The sequence below is a fragment of the Camelina sativa genome, chromosome 3, assembly GCF_030686135.1.
Source record: "Camelina sativa cultivar CO46 ecotype springtype chromosome 3, ASM3068613v1".
NCBI classification, from domain to species: domain Eukaryota; kingdom Viridiplantae; phylum Streptophyta; class Magnoliopsida; order Brassicales; family Brassicaceae; genus Camelina; species Camelina sativa.
Window position 1 is genome coordinate 24680697 of NC_141882.1, and position 20813 is coordinate 24701509.

General features: G+C 38.8%; 2 pseudogenes across 1 annotated transcript; both read right to left on the reverse strand.

Annotated features, from left to right (window-relative positions):
• Nucleotides 1-8315: 8315 nt before the first annotated feature.
• Nucleotides 8316-9991, reverse strand: LOC104779168 (histone-lysine N-methyltransferase, H3 lysine-9 specific SUVH7 pseudogene; annotated as a pseudogene).
• A 2198-nt stretch (nt 9992-12189) lies between these two features.
• Nucleotides 12190-14040, reverse strand: LOC109130719 (histone-lysine N-methyltransferase, H3 lysine-9 specific SUVH7 pseudogene; annotated as a pseudogene). Its single transcript, XR_015594398.1, has one exon. The product of XR_015594398.1 is annotated as a histone-lysine N-methyltransferase, H3 lysine-9 specific SUVH7 pseudogene (transcript).
• Between the last annotated feature and the right edge of the window lie 6773 nt (nt 14041-20813).

The following is a 20813-nucleotide window of genomic DNA, read 5'->3' on the forward strand; positions in this document are numbered from 1 at the left end:
CGCAAACCCCTGCACAAATCTACTGTAGTAACCTGCCAATCTGAGAAAACTCATGATCTCTATGGCATTCTGCGGTCTAGGCCAATCTCTGATAGCCTGAATCTTCTCCGGATCTACAGAACCCCATCTGCAGACACAATATGACCCAGAAAGCCCATCTCACGCTGCCAAAAACTGCACTTGCTCAACTTAGCAAACAACTTCTGCTCCCGCAGCTTCTCCATAACTGCCCTCAAATGCACTGCATGCTCCTTAGAACTCTTAGAGTAAACCAGGATATTGTCGATGAAAATGATGACAGATACATCCAGCAACTCCTGAAACACACTGTTCATCAATCTCATAAACGTTGCTGGGTGCGTTAGTCAACCCGAAAGGCATCACTCCAAACTCATAATGCCCATACTTCGTCCTGAAAGCAGTCTTCCTCACATCTGCCTCATCTATCGGGATCTGATGATAACCCGACACCAGATCTATCTTGGAGAACCAAGTAGCACCTCTCAACTGATCCAACAACTCATCAAATCTCGGAAGAGGGTACTTGTTCTTCACAGTGACCCGGCTGAGACCTCTGTAATCAATGCATAAGCGGAAACTCCCATCCTTCTTCTTAACAAATAACACCGGCGCTCCCCACGGTGATACACTAGGACGGATGACTCCCTTGCTTAACTAATCCTCAAGCTGCTTCTTCAGCTCTGCCATCTCTGCTGGAGCCATCCTATAAGGAGCCTTGGATAACGGTGTCGTCCCGGGTTCCAGTTCAATCGTAAAAGGATCAGACCGAGAAGGTGGTAATCCCTGCAACGACTGGAACACGTCCTCAAACTCCTCTACAACCTGAATACCGCTAACCGTAGACTTCTCCAATGACTCTGGCATAGATATAGTAACCAGATAACCTCACGGCCCTTTTCGATCATCTTCCTAGCCTGAATGGCCGAGATCACGAGACTCCCCGAAGTCGGTCTAATCCCCTGATAAACCAACTTCCCTCCCGAACACTCAAACTCCACTCTACCCCGATGACAATCCAGATGAACCATATGTCGATGCAACCAATCCATCCCCAAAATAACATCATACAACTTCACGGGGCTGATAAGCAAATCTGCAGGCCGAGACTCTCCCGCGATCTGAATATCGATACCCCTCGCTCTACCAATGACCCTCAGAAGCTTGCCTCCAACAACTCTGACAACTCCTGTACGCTCGCCGGGATCTCCCACGATACCCGCACTCTCTGCACAGTCCAGGGTAATGAAGCTATGAGTAGCTCCATAATCAAACATAACATGGGACTTAAACCCGCCCACCAACAGGGTCCCTACACAAACCTCATGTGTTGAGAACCTAACATTTTTTCACAGGACAACACAAAAATCTGAACTTAATAAGAATTCACAAAAATAAAGTATCAGAGATTTTACCTGTGATCGCCCCGGCACTAGTCCCACCAGTCTCCACAGTCGTCTAAACCCGTGGCGTCTACTCAATCCGTGCCACTTGTTGCCCTCCCGGCTGCACTTGCTGCAACGCTACCACTGCTACCGGCTGCAACTTGGGGCAATAGGGCTTGATGTGCCCTGGCTACCTGCAATAATAGCACACATGATCTGCTGTCGACGGGCACTCCTCTTGGGACAGCTAGCAATCTTGTGGTCCTTGCTCCCACAACTGAAGCAACTCGCACCACTCGACGTCTGCCTAGCCTCCCATTTCCTCTTGGTTCCCTGCGCAGGCTTACCGCCCTTGCTAGAACCTCCCTGATGCTGAGCCCTACTAGGCTGGACTGCTGGGCTAGCTGCCACTGACTGTGCCCGGATATCCTCCTCTATCCCTGCTGTAGTCTCAACAAGCTCTGCACGCGAAGCATAACTCCGCCCCTACAGTGAACCCTCAAGTCATCACATAGGGCCCTCAAGAACCTCCTGATCTGAGCCTCCTCAGACTCCATATCCCGACCCTCATACCTCAGAAGTCGACTGGACTCCAAGTCAAGCTCCCGCACTGACCGAGTCCCCTGAGCTAGCTGAAGGAACTGCACCTCCAACCTATCCAGTGCCTCCCTAGGGAAATACTTGCGGTTAAACTCCAAGACGAAGTCAGCCCAAGACATCTCCCTCTGCACTCTCCTGGCTGCTACAGAACTCCACCACAACTGAGCATCACTAGTCAAATAGTGGACCCCAATGTCCACCCAAAACCCCTCAGGACACCTCAGAGTTTGGAAGTTACGTTCCACACTCCTCCTCTACGCATCCGCAACGGTAGGATCTGTACCTCTTGAAAATCGCTCGGTACCAATACGTCCCATTTCTGTCAGCATGCTGATATAACGAGAATGGACCCCCATATCCGCAGACACTGGCTGCCGTTCCTCCGCCACCACTGGTGGCACTACCTGAGCCTGAGCCGGTGCCACAGGTGGCAACCGCTCTAGCAACTGTGCCAGCAAACCCGCAAGGCGACACCCGGGACTCCACCCATTGGGACACCCGCACCTGGGGCCCTAACATCACCGGCTACTGGAGCATCAACACCGCCCCCTCCGGCCACACTCACAAAATCCCCCTGGACATCCTGCGACTCGCCGACACCCTCTGCTGTCACACTCTGGTCCATAGTCTCACTAATTACTGGGACTCTGCCCCTACCACGAACACGTCCGCGTCCATAAACACGTCCACGTCCACGAACACAACCAGCAACAGCATCCTCTCTAACCATCTGCACTACCGTGAGCAGAAAGCTAAGCACACAATAAACAGTACACAAAAACAAAAACAAAACTTACCGTGGAATCACAATGTAGGCTCGAAGAAAATGTTCTAGGACTTCATGCCACACACAATTGACTAACTCATATAATGAATCAAGACATGCAATCCCAGACAACACAACAGAAACCTAGTGAACCCAAACCTAGAACCGTAAGCGCTCTGATACCAAACTGAAACGACCTGACCCATTTTTTTTTTTTTAATAAATAATATATAATAATAATAATAATAAATAATAATAAACTACAACTAGTGGTCCCACACTCACTAGCCACCTAACCACAATCACAACCAATAACGGAATAATAAAAACCAATATCCAGACATAACAATTCCAATGTCAAACAACAAGGAACAAGAAACCGACAACCTAGCAAGTTCTAAAGACCCAACTCTAGCAACCTAACAATGTCAGACAACAACCAATCCAGTCCCTAGAACATCCTCCTCTTCATTGCCTTGATTCCACGATCACACTTTGCCTTTACCTGCACCATAAACACAAATTAAGATGCATGAGTATTTGATAAACACTCAGTGAGGCAATCCTCCCATCTACTAGGCTATACACACAAGCAACAGTGATTCCAATGTTCCAAACAAACAACAAACAAAACATACAAACCAGGAAACGAACACGTCTCGCTGGAAGGGAGGTGTCGACCGACACCAGCCTAGTGTCGACCGACACTGGCATTGGTGTCGACTGACACTACCCCACAGTGTCGATTGATGCCCATTCTTGCTGGTGTCGACCGAGATAGAGTGGTGTCGATCGACACCCACCTGCAACTGCGATCCGCACGAAGCCGAGAGTCGAATCTCGCTTCCCAATCTCCTCCAAATCATCCAATACTCAAAAACCATGCCAGAAACATTATTAGGAACCTGTATAATCCAATCCCCAGCAAGAAAACACACAAAACAACAACAAACAAGCAAGAACAAGGAAATCAAAGGCTTAGATTAGCCATGGTCATGCACTCACCTCTTTTTAGGAAGTTTCTGACCAACAATAAACGAATCCACACTCTCAGCAAGCTTCCCACACGTTCCTAGCCTTGAATCCTCACTACCACAGCAAGATCTCACCCACAAAGCCTTTAAATCTCACAATCTCCCTCTAGAACCTCAAGAACAGTTTCCTCTCTTTTATTTTCTCTCAAAGCGGCGTGAGACAACAAAAACACGACCCTAGGTCGTTTTCTCCTTTTTTAACCTTGGTCCAATGGTTTCCTAAAACCAAACCGGTCCAAATCAATAATTAAAACAATCTGGTCGAACCAGAAATAAGTGGTGTCGACCGACACCAACATGGGTGTCGATCGACACCCACCCCCAAAGAGTTTTGGTTCGCGGGCGTTACAATTACAAAGGTTTTTACAAACAAATTTGATGGTCAATACTATAATTGGTCATGTGTACCTCCGGATAGACGAGAAAGATACTTCCTTGAGTTTGCGGTATAGTTTTCTGTTATATATCATTCATAGATAGGTTTTAATTGTTGTTTATCACTAACTTAATTCTATTTTCTTTTTCCCTAGAAAACACACACTTGGGATCCATTGATAACAGGGACAATGCAACATTTTTTCTATGAGATATGTCCACGCCGGATGAAAAACATGGTAAGCGACGGTAGGACTAGTCGAGTGCAACCTAAATGGATCGCAGGTGAACTCTGGAAAACAATGGTTGCGCAGTGGGATACTGTAGAAGCACAAGAAAGGAGTCGAATCTATTCCAATGCTCTTATGTCAGACCGTAATGGTCTCGGTCCACACTCGCACTTATCTGGGCCAACATCGTATCAACAAGTCAAACAATGCTTGGTGAGTAACTTAAACTTACGTCTTACCATTTTTTTTGTAACTTTAACTTATGTCTTAACCTTTTTTTTGTTTTTGTAACATTCTAGGAAGAGAAACTTGGGAGACCTGTGAGTCTTGGTGAGGTTTTCAAAGAGACACATACAAGGCCAGATGGTACGTATGTCGATCGAAAAGCCGAGAAGATCTTCTCAACTTATGAGAAAAACTTACAAGTTAAGATATATGAGATCGAGTCAGATCCTTCACGAGCTCAGGAGCTCACAACAGAAGATTATACAGCCATCTTTCTTCAGGTAAAGTACCATTTTCACAATCTATATTTAAAGAGTTTTCAAAACTTTCATTTTCAGAACTAACAGGTTTATTTTTTTCTTTTCTAAGTCCACTGAGAAGGATTCACGAGGTAATCTTTTTGGACTTGGAAGCCTCAAGGATCATCTTCAGGATCTTCTCAATGGCAAGAGCTATGAACGAGGAGAGTCGCCATTGTTTGTAGCATTGCAAGAGCAAGTGAAGGAAGCTCATCGTATAATTGAAGAACAAGTTGACTATACTACAAAACGTGATGCTGAGATTGCTGCTCGTGAAGCAGAACATTCCAAAGTTGTGGCTGACCAACAGAAGAAGATAGAGCACTTGGAAAAGTTCATGCGTACGATGTGTCTGGCCTTTGTCGAATTCCAAGAGTCTGAATCAAGTGATGCATCCACCGCCTCTCCAACACAGAGAACAGCTCCTACTTAGGTTACTTCTTAGGCTAGTTATTATGGTTTAGGTTCTCTTTTAGTTATTATGAACTTGTCACTTTGGGATGATGTGTCAATCATAGTTTTTGATTGATCATTTTGGATCTTTTTGTAATTGCTAATGTGGTAAACATATTACTATTGTGGTGAACTTTTGGTTATTAAAAATGTGAATTTTAGGTTTCTGTTTCATTAGTAATTCGATTAAAAAACAAAACAAAACAATTATGGTTTTAATCACTATAGTCGCCAAACAATTCATTAAATCTGGCTTAAAGTCGTCGTAACATAGTCATCAAATAGTCGTCTGATAGTAGCCACAGAGTCGCATAATTTAACGACAAATTCGCAACTACTATCAAATTAGTCGTAACATAGTCGTTAAATAGTCGTAAATAGTAACGACTAAATTATGACATCGTTTATGACTACGTGTCATAGTCGTAATATTGTCGTTATTTACTGACTATGTTACAACTGAATTTCCTTACCGACTATCGATTTACGACAACAGTTATTAGTCATAATTTACTCGTTATGTGCGATTTAGCGACTACTTAATGACTATTAGTGCAGTCGTAAATTACCTGTTTTCTTGTAGTGTGTGCGTCCTTCCAACACATAAGTTTTTCTAATTATGGATGAACAAGATTCATCGGAAAGAAAATAAAAATAAAAGAAAGACTGAAGAGGTTTGTGTTTGTTTAAGGGCTCTTTAACGTACAATAAGCCATATACGTGTAACATCAAGTTCCATGAACGTGCTTGCGTGCTTGGCCATTCGTAAGGTAGCTCGAAAATATTTGAAGTTGACATAGATATATATTTTAACCTAACGAGTTCGAGTGACAACATTTTTCTTTTTAATCTTTTGTCTTTCTCATTTTTTTGCTGTTATACATGTTTGTAAAAAATTGAATTAGAAATCTGTTATACATTTTTCTTTTTTACTGTTCTCTATTCCCATCACGTAGCACATCTACCATTCACAAACTTAGACGGACTCTTTCGGCTATGGTCTCACCAAAATAATAAACAAATTAACATATCCCAGTTTTTCATGTCCAACATTGTTTCAATTGTTTAGAGCGTACCTGGTGACCAGTTCGAGGTCATGTCATAATAGGGATTATAAGCAAATGTGTTCTCAGCCTCTGTTCCTCCTCGTCGTTTTCGGTACAACCCCTTGTCACTACAGTTTGTAATTTCCCGTGTACTGGATCAAATAAAATTATTTCTAAGCTGTTTCCGAAAATCAGTAAGAATTTTTATCAATATGAAACGTCGCGATTGATGAGTTTTGTCTTTTAGTTCAATCTAATGTTCTACACCGTAAGTTGAAAACTCTAACCACACCCGAGAAGAAACACACAAAAAACATCAGTACCAATGAGAGACTCCCCATAATCAAAACTGGAAACGAAAAAAGGATGATGACTGAAATTATTGGCAAAATATATATCTCCTTTATAATAAAAGGGAAGTACGCAACATTGTTTTATAGACTATATAATTTTGATAAGTTGGTTACAAATAGGTTATAGATTAATTGATAGATTAATTGGTTCCAAGTTAAATAGTGGGTGCAACTTTAATTTATTTCCGAAAATCTTAAAGAGAATATTCTAAATAATCATTTGATATTATCTAACTTACCATATTAATTTCCTTTATTAAAGTATTCATCCATATTGAAATCTTTTGATATGAGTCTATTTTGTGGAATAAATAAATTTTCATATTAATTATTATAATTAAAAAATGGTCTTATTTCCAAATATATCATAAATTGAAATTTTTTAAAAAAATATAAATTGTTCAATCTATAAAACATTCAAGCTTTATTAATATTATTCTTTAAAAATAATATCTATTGAGTTAAAAAAATTACTGAGTAATGAGTCAAAATTTGAATATTTAAATTCAATTTCATATTTTTTTTTGTTGAAAATATTAATTTTATATAATATAATAAACTTCAAATAATTTATTTTGAAATATTTTGAAAATATTGAAACTTGATATAAAGGTTAAAAACTATAAACACTCTAAATTGATTTGTTATAGCAATGTCAATAATATATCACTATAATATGAAAGAATTTCAAAAAACCAAATATATTAAAACAAAAAGTATAACAATATATTAAATTACTCATAATATAATAACTCTGCTTTTTAAAAACTAAATTTACAAAATTATGTCTTATAATGACATTCAAGTCATGATGTAGAACATACATAAACTAATACAAAATATTAAAATTTATTTTAAAATATAAAATAAGCAATTTTTTTTAGAAAATAAAATTTAACCAGTATTATAGCACATGTACTTATCTAGAATCATTAACAATATAAAACTTACAAAATAGGACTTGAATTTATTGCATGATGTTTTATCCAAAATATTTTCAAAAAACAATCACATAAATTATATTTTATATAAAAATTACTATAAAAATAAAATGAATTTAGCACGGGTCTTAATCTAGTATGATATAATTCACCAACTAAAGAATATATATCAATCACTAAATTAGCGAATAAGAAAAATGTTTTACCTATTAAAAAAAGAAAAAAAAATCAGAATCACACATGATTAGCAAGTAAGATTCGTTAGTACCAAAAAAAATACAAAAACTAAACATCCTATTGAAATAAACAAACATATAAACAAAGCAAAACAAAAAGAGAATCATCAATACCATATCGATTTTTTTGTATGGTTCCTTTATAGATTCAGTCTTATTCACAGCAGGAACATCAATGGTTTTGGATAAAGCTCACATGATCTGTAAACCTAAACATAAGTCAAAATAAGCAAAATCATTGAAAAATATATATTTATATCGATTCATAGTAAAATATTAAGAAAAATCAAAACGCATAAAAATAAATTAAATTATAAAATAACCATAAACAATATAAAAACCATAATATCAACACTATCTAATTAACCTAATGAAAAGCCTAATGCGAACAAATGTATCATATTTAATAGGCTGCCAGAAAACATTAGGCTTACAGCTGTGATTCATGAATCGAGAAACGTTCCCTTTTTCCTTGGCGCTTATCAGGACTTGCATCATAAGATTGAAAATCTCAGGGACACTTTCACATACATCCTCACACACAAGCTCAGGTTCGTAGTTCCACTTAAACCTCATATAAAAGCGAGATGAGTCGAACAAGAAATTATTGTTTTCTTGTACTTCATCTTTTGTCTTCCTCACACCAGTAAACTCGCAGATAAAAGTCCCGGCTCGTATTGGATCCCAAGAACGTAAACCCCAACCACAATTTGTCGTCTTGAACACTGCCATGTGTAACTTCAAACCGTTTTGAACCAATCGATTTTTACATTCGTTGGGGCATGAACAAGATTCACCTCACTCGTAAATCAATGGTTTTCGACACACCAAAATGGAGTTATGGTATGGTAACTCACCAAGGTTTCTTCGCATGCACATGCAACTTTGATGAAAGCATGGCTGACCTTGACAATTACGGCATCCAAATTCTTGGCGATCGATGTTTAAATCAAGCATCATTCTTGAGTGATCCTGAGATGTGATGTATTCAAATTCTTCAGGAATTGTTTTGTCATCTTCATCTACATCGTTAACCAGCGGCACTCGGAAATCCTCTTTTCCAAAAGAAAGATCTTGAAGTATAAAACCCTGCCTCGGGTCGTGCGTCCTCAATTCTTCAGCTAATTTCCAGCTTGCATAACCAGAATTAGGTTGTTTTGGTTTCCTCACCATTTTAAACTTGAACTCTTTACCCCCGCTTTTTCCTATCACATAATACGTTTCAGAAACTAGATAAAGTCCATCATAAATGTATACCTTTCTCGTGTCATCATTGGGGTCGCCTCTACCTCGGATGACTCTAACGTCATTTCCTATTCTTCTACTGGTATCAAGTGCAAGGTTTCATCTGTCCATAGTTTGATCACGAGGTAAACCGTTCTTATCTGTTCCGCCATATCCAGAATAATCAAGCATTCAAGATCTTCGGTTTCCTCATCGTACTGTCCTGATGTAACCACACTTGTTGCAAGAGGTTCTACTGAACCATCATCAGCCGTCATAAAATCAATGCCACCAAACCGTTTGTTTGTGAAGCCCGACTAAGCACATTTCACCCCAGTAATAAAAAATATCTCCTACTTGTACTCCAGGAACAAGACCAATCCTCCTTTTCATATTAGTTTGGACCCCCATAGTCCTACAATTAACGATCGCTGTTATAAGCATGTCTCTCTGGAGATTTAGTTGGCAAAATCTCCGTCTTACCGCTTCAAAACCAACTCAACTATCTCATGGTTTATGGTTTTCCTTTATGCTTCGGTTATCCCTGAATCAAAGTTTCAGGGAGAGAGAACCTTTCTTGTTTTGGGATCTTCTGTTTTTGGCTTCTTCACTGGGGTCCTCAAGTTTTTGGAACCCTTTGGTCGACCACACCCTTGTTTGTTTGGAGCAGTACGTGGACCAATACCAGAGGAGTAGTTGTTGAAGTCATCAGATGGTCTCACGGTTCGTAGTGGTGTGACAGCTATAGGAGGAAGGGCGAAGGTTGATGGTGATGGGTTTTTTGGGATGTTGATGAGGTTATCCATTGCAAATCTTATCAATATACAAAAGTAATGAGATATATGGTTTACGAAAACAAGTGGCAGGGTAGAGATAAGAGGAGAGAAACAGAGACGAGAAAATTATGAATGAAAAATGGTTGAAGTAGCGTACATAAATGTTTTTGAATATGTGAAATTGTGGTAGATAGATAGATAATCCTCTAATTATAATCATATAACGATATGGATTAATAACCGTTAGATGAATCTCCACCGTAGTTAGTCATTAAAAAGTCCCAGATATCTTTTTATTCAATGTATTCAAGACTATCCATTAACATTTTGACTATATTTTAAAAAATATAATTAATATAAATGTGAATATTATTATTTATATTTTACATAATATTTTCTACTCCGTATAGTTTATTCAACTATTTTCAAGAAAAAAAAAGTTAAATGGGTTGAATCAACATGCACCCATAAATGGGTTTAAATGTTTGGTCATTTTATTTTGAATATAACTTGAGAAGAGATTTTCATTTAAAAACTTACCATATGAAAGTTAATTATTATCTTTGAATAATAAAAAAAGAGTAGTACATGTATTTGTCTCATAGATAGCAACGTCATTAGAGCATCTTCAATGACTAAATCCTCATTAACAAAATAGTATTATTTTTACTTTATTTTCGTTATCTAATTAAATTTGAAATGATAAATTAAAATTAACAAATTAGAACAAGACATGTTGCATTTGGGCTTAAACCATAGATTTCTAAATGAGAAACTTAAGAACCCATCTGTACTCTCTCCTTCGTTTTAATTATTTTGGATGATTTGATGTTAAGAAATTCACTTTCAAACCCCTTCACTGGATGAGCTATTATGATTACAAAATGTATCCAATATTGCAATTAAATTTTAGACACAAAACTAGAATTCCTAAACTCCACCTACGCCGCCTTCTCCATTGATTAGTGGCATCGTGCCTCCACAACTAGTAAGTAGCGTAGAGTACCGATCGGTACCTTTAGCTTCGGAAAATATGGTGGCGCATGATGAGAGGTAAAAAAAACAAGTTGGTCACCTATGTTAATAAAATAAAATTATATACTTAGTTAAACATTTTGAGAGAACTCTAGCGATTCGTGTATATGAGCTTGAGCAATTTTAGAATTTGTGACATATCGAGAAGTGATTGTGTGTGCTAATGAGAAAAAAAAACACAAAAAGGTCACGTAGTGGTTTGTAGGGTTGATAAAAAAAAATAGTTAAAGCATATGAAAGTAACATAATTGACCGTCAATCAAGGGGTGGGCTCACGGGCCATGAGAAGACATGGGCCTATTAAAAAGTGGTAGTGGGAGAGTTACAAAAGAAAATATTGGGAGAGAACTCTAGAATTCAGTGTATATGAGCTTAGTAATCTCAGAATTTATGACATATGGAGAAGTGATTGTGTGTATTGTGCTAGTGAGAAAAAAAAACCACAAAAAGACCAAGCAGTGGTTTATAGGGTTGATAAAAAAAATAGTTAAAACATATGAAAGTAATATAACCGATTGTCAATCAAGGGTGGTCTCACGGGCCAAAAAATGACATGGGCCTATTAAAAAAATGGTAGTGGAGAGTTACAAAAAAATATTGGTTCATCCGTTTTTTTTTGGAAAAAAGTAGACATTGAAGATAAGAACCTGTTTTATTTTTTTTTTGCAAAAGGCTCATAAAGATTCTCTAACCATTCCATTCTTTCCACATCTATAATCCTATGAAAAAAGCTGATTTGTTGGTCAGTATACTCCATAGTTTTTTCATATATATTCACATGAAAATATCAGCACAAGGTTATAAAAAAAATGGTTAAGGTACGGATATGGTACTAGATTAAAATATAGTCTAGCCATTCAGAGTTAACAAAAGCGATAAAAATGATAAAATAAAACTTCGAATGTATAATCCCATGACACGATTACCAAGCCCCTAGGTGAGATAACTTAAGTCAATGTTCTATGTTCCAATTAATAAAGCTAAGTTCAAATCATCCAAGTTTCAAAGTGATTGAGAGTTGCTTAGTTATTAAGTATTCTCATGGTTATTCTAAACTTCAGCACAATTGTTGAAAAGAAAAAAAGGACATTTTTTTTTCCTGAGAAAACAAAGAAATCAAATGAAAAAAAAAACAAGGGAATTAGAAGAAACAAATTACAAAAGAACCAAAATGATGATAGATAGAGTACAAATCAGCTGAAAGAACCACGACAGTTGACTGAACCACAAAGACAAACCTTGTTGCCTTTGTAAATATTCTCATCTTCTCCAATACGCTCTACATAAGAAACTCCATAGTCATATGTTAACTCTGTCATTGGAGGAATATGCTTCATCGCAAAAAGCCCAATGCGAACGTATGTTTCATATTTAATAGGCTGCCAGAAAACATTAGGCTTACAACTGTGATTCATGAATCGAGCAACGTTCCCTTTTTTCTTGGCGCTTATCAGGACTTGCGTCGTAAGATTGAAAACCTCAGGGACACTTTCACATACATCCTCACACACAAGCTCAGGTTCGTAGTTCCACTTAAACCTCATATAAAACCGAGATGAGTCGAACAAGAAATTATCGTTTTCTTGTACTTCATCTTTTGTCTTCCTCACACCAGTAAACTCGCAGATAAAAGTCCCGGCTCGGATTGGATCCCAAGAACGTAAACCCCAACCACAATTTGTCGTCTTGAACACTTCCATGTGTAACTTCAAACCATTTTGAACCAATCGATTTTTACATTCGTTGGGGCATGAACAAGATTCACCGCACTCGTAAATCAATGATTTTCGACACACCAAAATGGAGTTATGGTACGGTAACTCACCAAGGTTTCTTCGCATGCACATGCAACTTTGATGAAAGCATGGCTGACCTTGACAATTACGGCATCCAAATTCTTGGGGATCGATGTTTAAATCAAGCATCATTCTTGAGTGATCCTGAGATGTGATGTATTCAAATTCTTCAGGAATTGTTTTGTCATCTTCATCTACATCGTTAACCAGCGACACTCGGAAATCCTCTTTTCCAAAAGAAAGATCTTGAAGTATAAAACCCTGCCTCGGGTCGTGCGTCCTCAATTCTTCAGCTAATTTCCAGCTTGCATAACCAGAATTAGGTTGTTTTGGTTTCCTCACCATTTTATACTTGAACTCTTTACCCCCGCTTTTTCCTATCACATAATACGTTTCAGAAACTAGATAAAGTCCATCATAAATGTATACCTTTCTCGTGTCATCATTGGGGTCGCCTCTACCTCGGATGACTCTAACGTCATTTCCTATTCTTCTACTGGTATCAATTGCAAGATTTCCTTTGTCCAAAGTTTGATCACGAGGTAAACCGTTCTTATCTGTTCCGCCATATCCAGAATAAATCAAGCATTCAAGATCTTCGGTTTCTTCATCGTACTGTCCTGATGTAACCACACTTGCTGCAAGTGGTTCTACTGCACCATCATCAGCCGTCATATAATCAATGCCACCAACAGTTTGTTTGTGAAGCCCGACTAAGCACATTTCACCCCAGTAATAAAAAATATCCCCTACTTGTACTCTAGGAACAAGACCAATCCTCCTTTTCATATTAGTTTGGACCCCCATAGTCCTACAATTAACGTTCGCTGTTAAAAGGATGTCTCTCTGGAGGTTTAGTTGGCAAAATCTCCGTCTTACCGCGTCAAACCACTTCAAAACCAACTCAACTATCTCCTGGTTTCCGGTTTCCCTTTCTGCTTTGGTTATCCCTGAATCAAAGTTTCGGGAAGAGAGAACCTTTCTTGTTTTGGGATCTTCTGTTTTTGGCTTTTTCACCGGGGTCCTCAAGTTTTTGAAACCCTTTGGTCGACCACGCCCTTGTTTTTTAGGAGCAGTACTTGGACCAATTCCAGAGGAGTAGTTGTTGAAGTCATCAGATGGTCTCACAGTTCGTAGTTGTGTGAGAGCTAGAGGAGGAAGGCCGAAGGTTGATGGTGATGGGTTTTTTGGGATGTTGATGAGGTTATCCATTGCAAATCTTATCAGTCTACAAAAGTAATGAGATATATGGTTTACGAAAACAAGTGGCAGGGTAGAGATAAGAGGAGAGAAACAGAGACGAGAAAATTATGAATGAAAAATGGTTGAAGTAGCGTACATAAATGTTTTTGAATATGTGAAATTGTGGTAGATAGATAGATAATCCTCTAATTATAATCATATAACGATATGGATTAATAACCGTTAGATGAATCTCCACCGTAGTTAGTCATTAAAAAGTCCCAGATATCTTTTTATTCAATGTATTCAAGACTATCCATTAACATTTTGACTATATTTTAAAAAAATATAATTAATATAAATGTGAATATTATTATTTATATTTTACATAATATTTTCTACTCCGTATAGTTTATTCAACTATTTTCAAGAAAAAAAAAGTTAAATGGGTTGAATCAACATGCACCCTTAAACGGGTTTAAATGTTTGGTCATTTTATTTTGAATATAACTTGAGAAGAGATTTTCATTTAAAAACTTACCATATGAAAGTTAATTATTATCTTTGAATAATAAAAAAGAGTAGTACATGTATTTGTCTCATAGATAGCAATGTCATTAGAGCATCTTCAATGACTAAATCCTCATTAACAAAATAGTATTATTTTTACTTTATTTTCGTTATCTAATTAAATTTGAAATGATAAATTAAAATTGACAAATTAGAACAAGACATGTTGCATTTGGGCTTAAACCATAGTTTTCTTTGAAACTTAAGAACCCATAGTTTTCTTTGAAACTTAAGAACCCATCTCTACTCTCTCCTTCGTTTTAATTATTTTGGATGATTTTATGTTAAGAAATTCACTTTAAAACCCCTTCATGTGCTATTATGATTACAAAATGTATCCAATATTGCAATTAAATTTTAGACACAAAACTAGATTTCCTAAACTCCACCAATTGTTTTACGGCGCCTTCTCCATTGATTAGTGGCACCGTGCCTCCACAACTAGTCAGTAGCAACTAGTCAGTAGCGTAGAAAGTAATATAACCGACCGTCAATTAAGGGGTGGGCTCACGGGACAAGAGAAGACATAGACTTATTAAAAAGTGGTAGTGGGAGAGTTACAAAAGAAAATATAGGGAGAGAACTCTAGAGTTCAGTGTATATGAGCTTAGTAATCTGAGAATTTATGACTTATCGAGAAGTGATTGTGTGTATCGTGCTAGTGAGAAAAAAAACCACAAAAAGGCCAAGCAGTGGTTTATAGCGTTGATAAAAAAAATAGTTAAAGCATATGAAAGTAATATAACCGACTGTCAGTCAAGGGTGGGCTCAAGGGGCAAGAGATTACATGGGCCTATTAAAAAAACTGGTAGTGGAGAGTTATAAAAAAATATTGGTTTATCCCTTTTTGTTTTTTGGAAAAAAGTAGACATTGAGGATAAGAATCTGTTTTTTTTTTGAAAAGGCTCGTAAAGATTCTCTAACCATTCCATTCTTTCCACATCTATAATCCTATTAAAAAAAACTGATTTGTTGGTCAGTATACTCCATAGTTTTTGTATATATATTCACATGAGAATATAACCACAAGATTATAAAAAAAATGGTTATGGCATTACAAGAAAACAGGCGTTTAGCGAGTCCCATAATCGTCGCTAAACAGTCGCAAATCCTACTTTGTGACTATTTGGCGACTATTTCAGATGGTCGCTAAGAAATAGTCGCAAAATTTAGGTGTCTCAAAATGGTCGCAAATTTATGACGGAATTATGACTGTCGTGATATAGTCGCCAATAAGCGACTCTCTACAGACTCTTTATATTATGAAGCTTTGGTCGTAAAGGTAGTTACAAGTCAGTCGCAGGTTATTGATTAAATTGTGTGACCATTTTCAGACTCCTTATTGTCGTCGCAAAATAGTCCTCGTTTATTAGTAACCACTTTGCCACTAATCTGATAATTTCATAGAAATAAATTTGGTCGCAATTTGGTCGCAATTTGGTCGTAATTTGGTGACATTTTAGCATATAATAAACCTGTTTTATCTATCAAATTTGGAATGAATCACAATAAATAAAAATTGAAAACCAAATTACCACAAAAGATATCATAATTATTCATTAAACATAAAGATTAGCATAATCATTGTATTAACCAAAAAGATCATCCTAAAGCAAAACCAAGTAAAAAGTCTCAAACAAGCAATTCATGTTTTTTTAGAGAAGACAATGTTTAGAACTTGGAGTAAGTGGAGAAAGGGGATGTGGTGGCTGGTGTTGTGTCTAACTCGGTTGCTGGTGAGTACCTGACACTGTTGCTGGCTGTATGATGTCTTCTGGTGTGGAGTCTTTAGGTGCGGTTGCTGGTACAGTTGGTCGCAAGGAAGCCATAAATATTGAAAATCCTGGATCTTTATCTTTCATGTAGCTGTAACATCCGCGAACTAGTTCTGTATTTTTAGAGTGAGTGTCGACCGACACCAGGGGTGTGTCGATCGACACCACTAATTCTGGGTTTGTCGGGTATGTTTTTAATCCGTGATTTTGGTTGGTTTGGTTTGGTTGGGTTAGCTAAACCATGTATTTAAAGGAAAGGACGACCCAAGTCAAGAGTTTTTTTGGTTGTGTTGTCACCGACTTAGTGACGGTCGACACCAGTGACGTGTTAGCGTCGGTCGACACCGATCTAGTGTCGGTCGACACCAGACTTAACCAAGTTTGTGTTTTCCTGTCTTGATGTGTTGCTTGTGTTTGGTTTGTTGGCTTTAATAATGGAATTTCAGTTGCTTGTGTGTATACCCAGCAGATGGGAGGATGGCCTCACAAAGTGTTTATAATAATACTCATGCATCTCAATATGTGTTTGTGGTGCAGGTAAAGACAAAGTGTGATCGTGGAATCAAGGCGATGAGGGGGAGGATGTTCTAGAGGCTTGATTGATTATGGTCTAGCTATTGTTAGGTTGCTAGTGTTGAGTTGATAGAACATTGTAGGATGTTGGAAATTGGTTATTGCATTATTGGTTTAATGGAATTGTTTTGTTATCCGCTGTTGTTGATTGTTGCTAGGTTGTTAGTGGGTATGGGACTACTAGTGAATTAATATTATTATTAAAAAAAAACGGGAACGGTTGTTTCATTTTGGTATCAGAGCCTATACGGTTCTAGGATGGTTAGGTGGAGAGTTAGAGCAGCTAGGGATTTTATTGGATAAATTGATCTCTATGTTGGTTGCTGCTTGATGATGTGTGATGGAATTGATTATGAGTAGTTAGTCAATTTGTTTGTGGTATGGAGTCCTAGTATCATCCTCTTCGAGCCTGATTTGTAATTCCACGGTGAGTATTTTTCTTTATGTTTGACTGTTGTTGTCATGGGCAAAAGAGAAATAGCTCGGGTTTCTATTTTTGGGAAATTTACATAAATAGAAAGTTTCCATAAAAGGGAAGGTGTCATAATTAGAAAGTTTCTAAAAAGGGAAATTTTATTTTGTGGTGGAAAGTGTTGAGGTAGATCTAGTTGGGAGATACTCGATGGCATCAGACTTGTTTGCTCATGGCCGTGCAGGCCCAACTCATGTGATACCGATAGCTTGATGGACTGTGTGGCCAGAGAGTGGGAGTGGTATGTTGCTTTGGATGACGATCCGAGAGCACGCTATAGGGTGATGACCCAAGAGTGGGATTTTTTAGACTCTCTGGGTACCGTAGCTGTGAGTCGCGGCCCGGCAGTGAGCCGGTATGTCTCAAAGGTTGCGACCCAAGAGCTGGGGGGAGTGGGTGTGAGCGACTCCCTGGATACCGTAGCTGTAGGCGGTGGCCTGGCAGTGAGCCGGTATGTCTCGAGGGTTGCAACCCGAGAGCGGAGGGAGTGTATGTGAGTGACTTCCTGGATGTCGTAGCTTAGGGCGGTTGGCCTAATAGCAAGCCGGCTTGATTCGTTGGTTCCAACCACGGACGGGGGACGCACTGAGATGTGAGCAAATAGAGTATTGGATGTTAGTATATTTCTTAGAGAGAGAACTCGGGGTTCAGTCGGAGGTGTGCGGGCTGTTGCGACAGTTGCACGAGAAACCTTGGCTGACGGTATTCAGTCTGGTAGGAGGATGTGCGGGTCGTGTTGACGGTGGCACGAAGGTCTTTGACGGATGGACGGTGCTGTGGGATTCGAGGACAAATCCTTGTTGGTGGGGGAGAATTGTAACATCCGCGAATCAGTTTTGTATTTTTAGAGTGAGTGTCGACCGACACTAGGGGTGTGTCGATCGACACCACTAATTATGAGTTCGACAGTTTTGTTTTTAATTCGCGATTTTGGTTGGTTTGGTTTGGTTGGGTTAGCTAAACCGTGTATTTAAAGGAAAGGATGACCCAAGTCGAGGGTTTTTTGGTTGTTTTGTCACCGACTTAGTGATGGTCGACACCAGTGACGTGTTAGCGTCGGTCGACACCGATCTAGTGTCGGTCGACACCAGACTTAACCAAGTTTGTGTTTTCCTGTCTTGATGTGTTGCTTGTGTTTGGTTTGTTGGATTTAATAATGGAATTTCAGTTGCTAGTATGTATAGCCCAGCAGATGGGAGGATGGCCTCACTGAGTGTTTATAATAATACTCATGCATCTCAATATGTGTTTGTGGTGCAGGTAAAGACAAAGTGTGATCGTGGAATCAAGGCGATGAGGGGGAGGATGTTCTAGAGGCTTGATTGATCATGGTCTAGCTATTGTTAGGTTGCTAGTGTTGAGTTGATAGAACATTGTAGGATGTTGGAAATTGGTTATTGCATTATTGGTTTAATGGAATTGTTTTGTTATCCGCTGTTGTTGATTGTTGCTAGGTTGTTAGTGGGTATGGGACTACTAGTGAATTAATATTATTATTAAAAAAAAACGGGAACGGTTGTTTCATTTTGGTATCAGAGCCTATACGGTTCTAGGATGGTTAGGTGGAGAGTTAGAGCAGCTAGGGATTTTATTGGATAAATTGATCTCTATGTTGGTTGCTGCTTGATGATGTGTGATGGAATTGATTATGAGTAGTTAGTCAATTTGTTTGTGGTATGGAGTCCTAGTATCATCCTCTTCGAGCCTGATTTGTAATTCCACGGTGAGTATTTTTCTTTATGTTTGACTGTTGTTGTCATGGGCAAAAGAGAAATAGCTCGGGTTTCTATTTTTGGGAAATTTACATAAATAGAAAGTTTCCATAAAAGGGAAAGTGTCATAATTAGAAAATTTCTAAAAAGGGAAATTTTTTTTTGTGGTGGAAAGTGTTGAGGTAGATCTAGTTGGGGGATACTCGATGGCATCATACTTGTTTGCTCATGGCCGTGAGGGCCCATCTCATGTGATACCGATAGCTCGATGGACTTTGTGGCCAAAGAGTGGGAGTGGTATGTTGCTTTGGATGACGATCCGAGAGCGCGCTTTAGGGTGACAACCCAAGAGCTGGATTTTTGAGACTCCCTAGATATCGTAGCTGTGAGCCGCGGCTCGGCAGTGAGTCGGTATGTCTCGAGGGTTGCGACCCGAGAGCGGGGGGAGTGGGTGTGAGCGACTCCCGGGATACCGTAGCCGTAGGCGGTGGCCTGGCAGTGAGCCGGTATGTCTCGAGGGTTGCGACCGAGAGCGGGGGAAGTGTGTCTGAGGACTTCCTGGATGTCGTAGCTTAGGGCGGTTGGCCTGATAGCGAGCCGGCATGACTCGTTGGTTGTGACCACGGACAAGGGAAGCACTCAGTTGTGAGCAAATAGAGTCTTGGATGTGAGTATATTGGCTAGAGGGAGACCTCGGGGTTCAGTCGGATGTGTGCGGGCTGTTGCAACAGTTGCACGGGAAACCTTGTCTGGCGATATTCAGTCCAGTCGGAGGATGTGCGGGTCGTGTTATCGGTAGATCAGAGGTCATTGACGGATGGTTGGTGCTATGGAATTCGAGGACGAACCATTTTTTGATGAATTTGCACATATGATTTCTTACCGACAAGGTGTTTGTGGACTCCAAGACCACCACGATCGAAGTTTCTGCACTGCGAGGCATTTGAGACCTCTCCATTACATCAGGTTCATTCCAATTATCCCACATCTCAGCCCACAGTTCTGCACTGGTAATCCAAACAGATTGTTTACCACTGCTTTTAGCTTGACTAACAATGCCTTTCAATCGTTTCTTGGCTATCTTTAAGAACCCCTCTCTAACAAGCTCAGTAATCCCAGTGTCCCGATAGAACTTCCACTACATATTACAATTGAGTTAAGTTAGTGATGATACTAAGTCAGTTATGAGAGATAATAAAACTTTGAAAGCTATAATACATTACCGCAAATGTCCTGAAATATCTCTCTTTAATGGGTTTAGGAGTAACCTTCCAGCTGTAGTAAGGACCATCGAATTTCCTTCTAAATATTCTAGCAATCACCCGAGAAAATTTTTCCTTTGTGTCTGTTAAACCTGTCACAAAACTAACACAATCAGTCTTAACCACAATCAGTCTTAACCAATACAAATTAACACAATCAGTCTTAACCAAACAATCAAACACAACCTCTAACTGAATCAACAAAACAATCAATCTCAACCTACCACTAAGCGCAAAGAGAACAATCTCAATCTAAATCTCAATTCAAAACAAAGAATCTTAATCTCAATCAAACACAACCTCTAACTTAATCAAACAAAGCAGTCTTTCACTAAACTTAATCAAACAAAAACAGATTCTCAACCTAACACTAAGAGCAAAGAGAAATTACCATAGAGTCTCAACGTCGGGGATGGGATCGACAGACAGAACTGGGAGATGTTGTCGGCCTGGAAGAGCTAGCATAACATCTAAC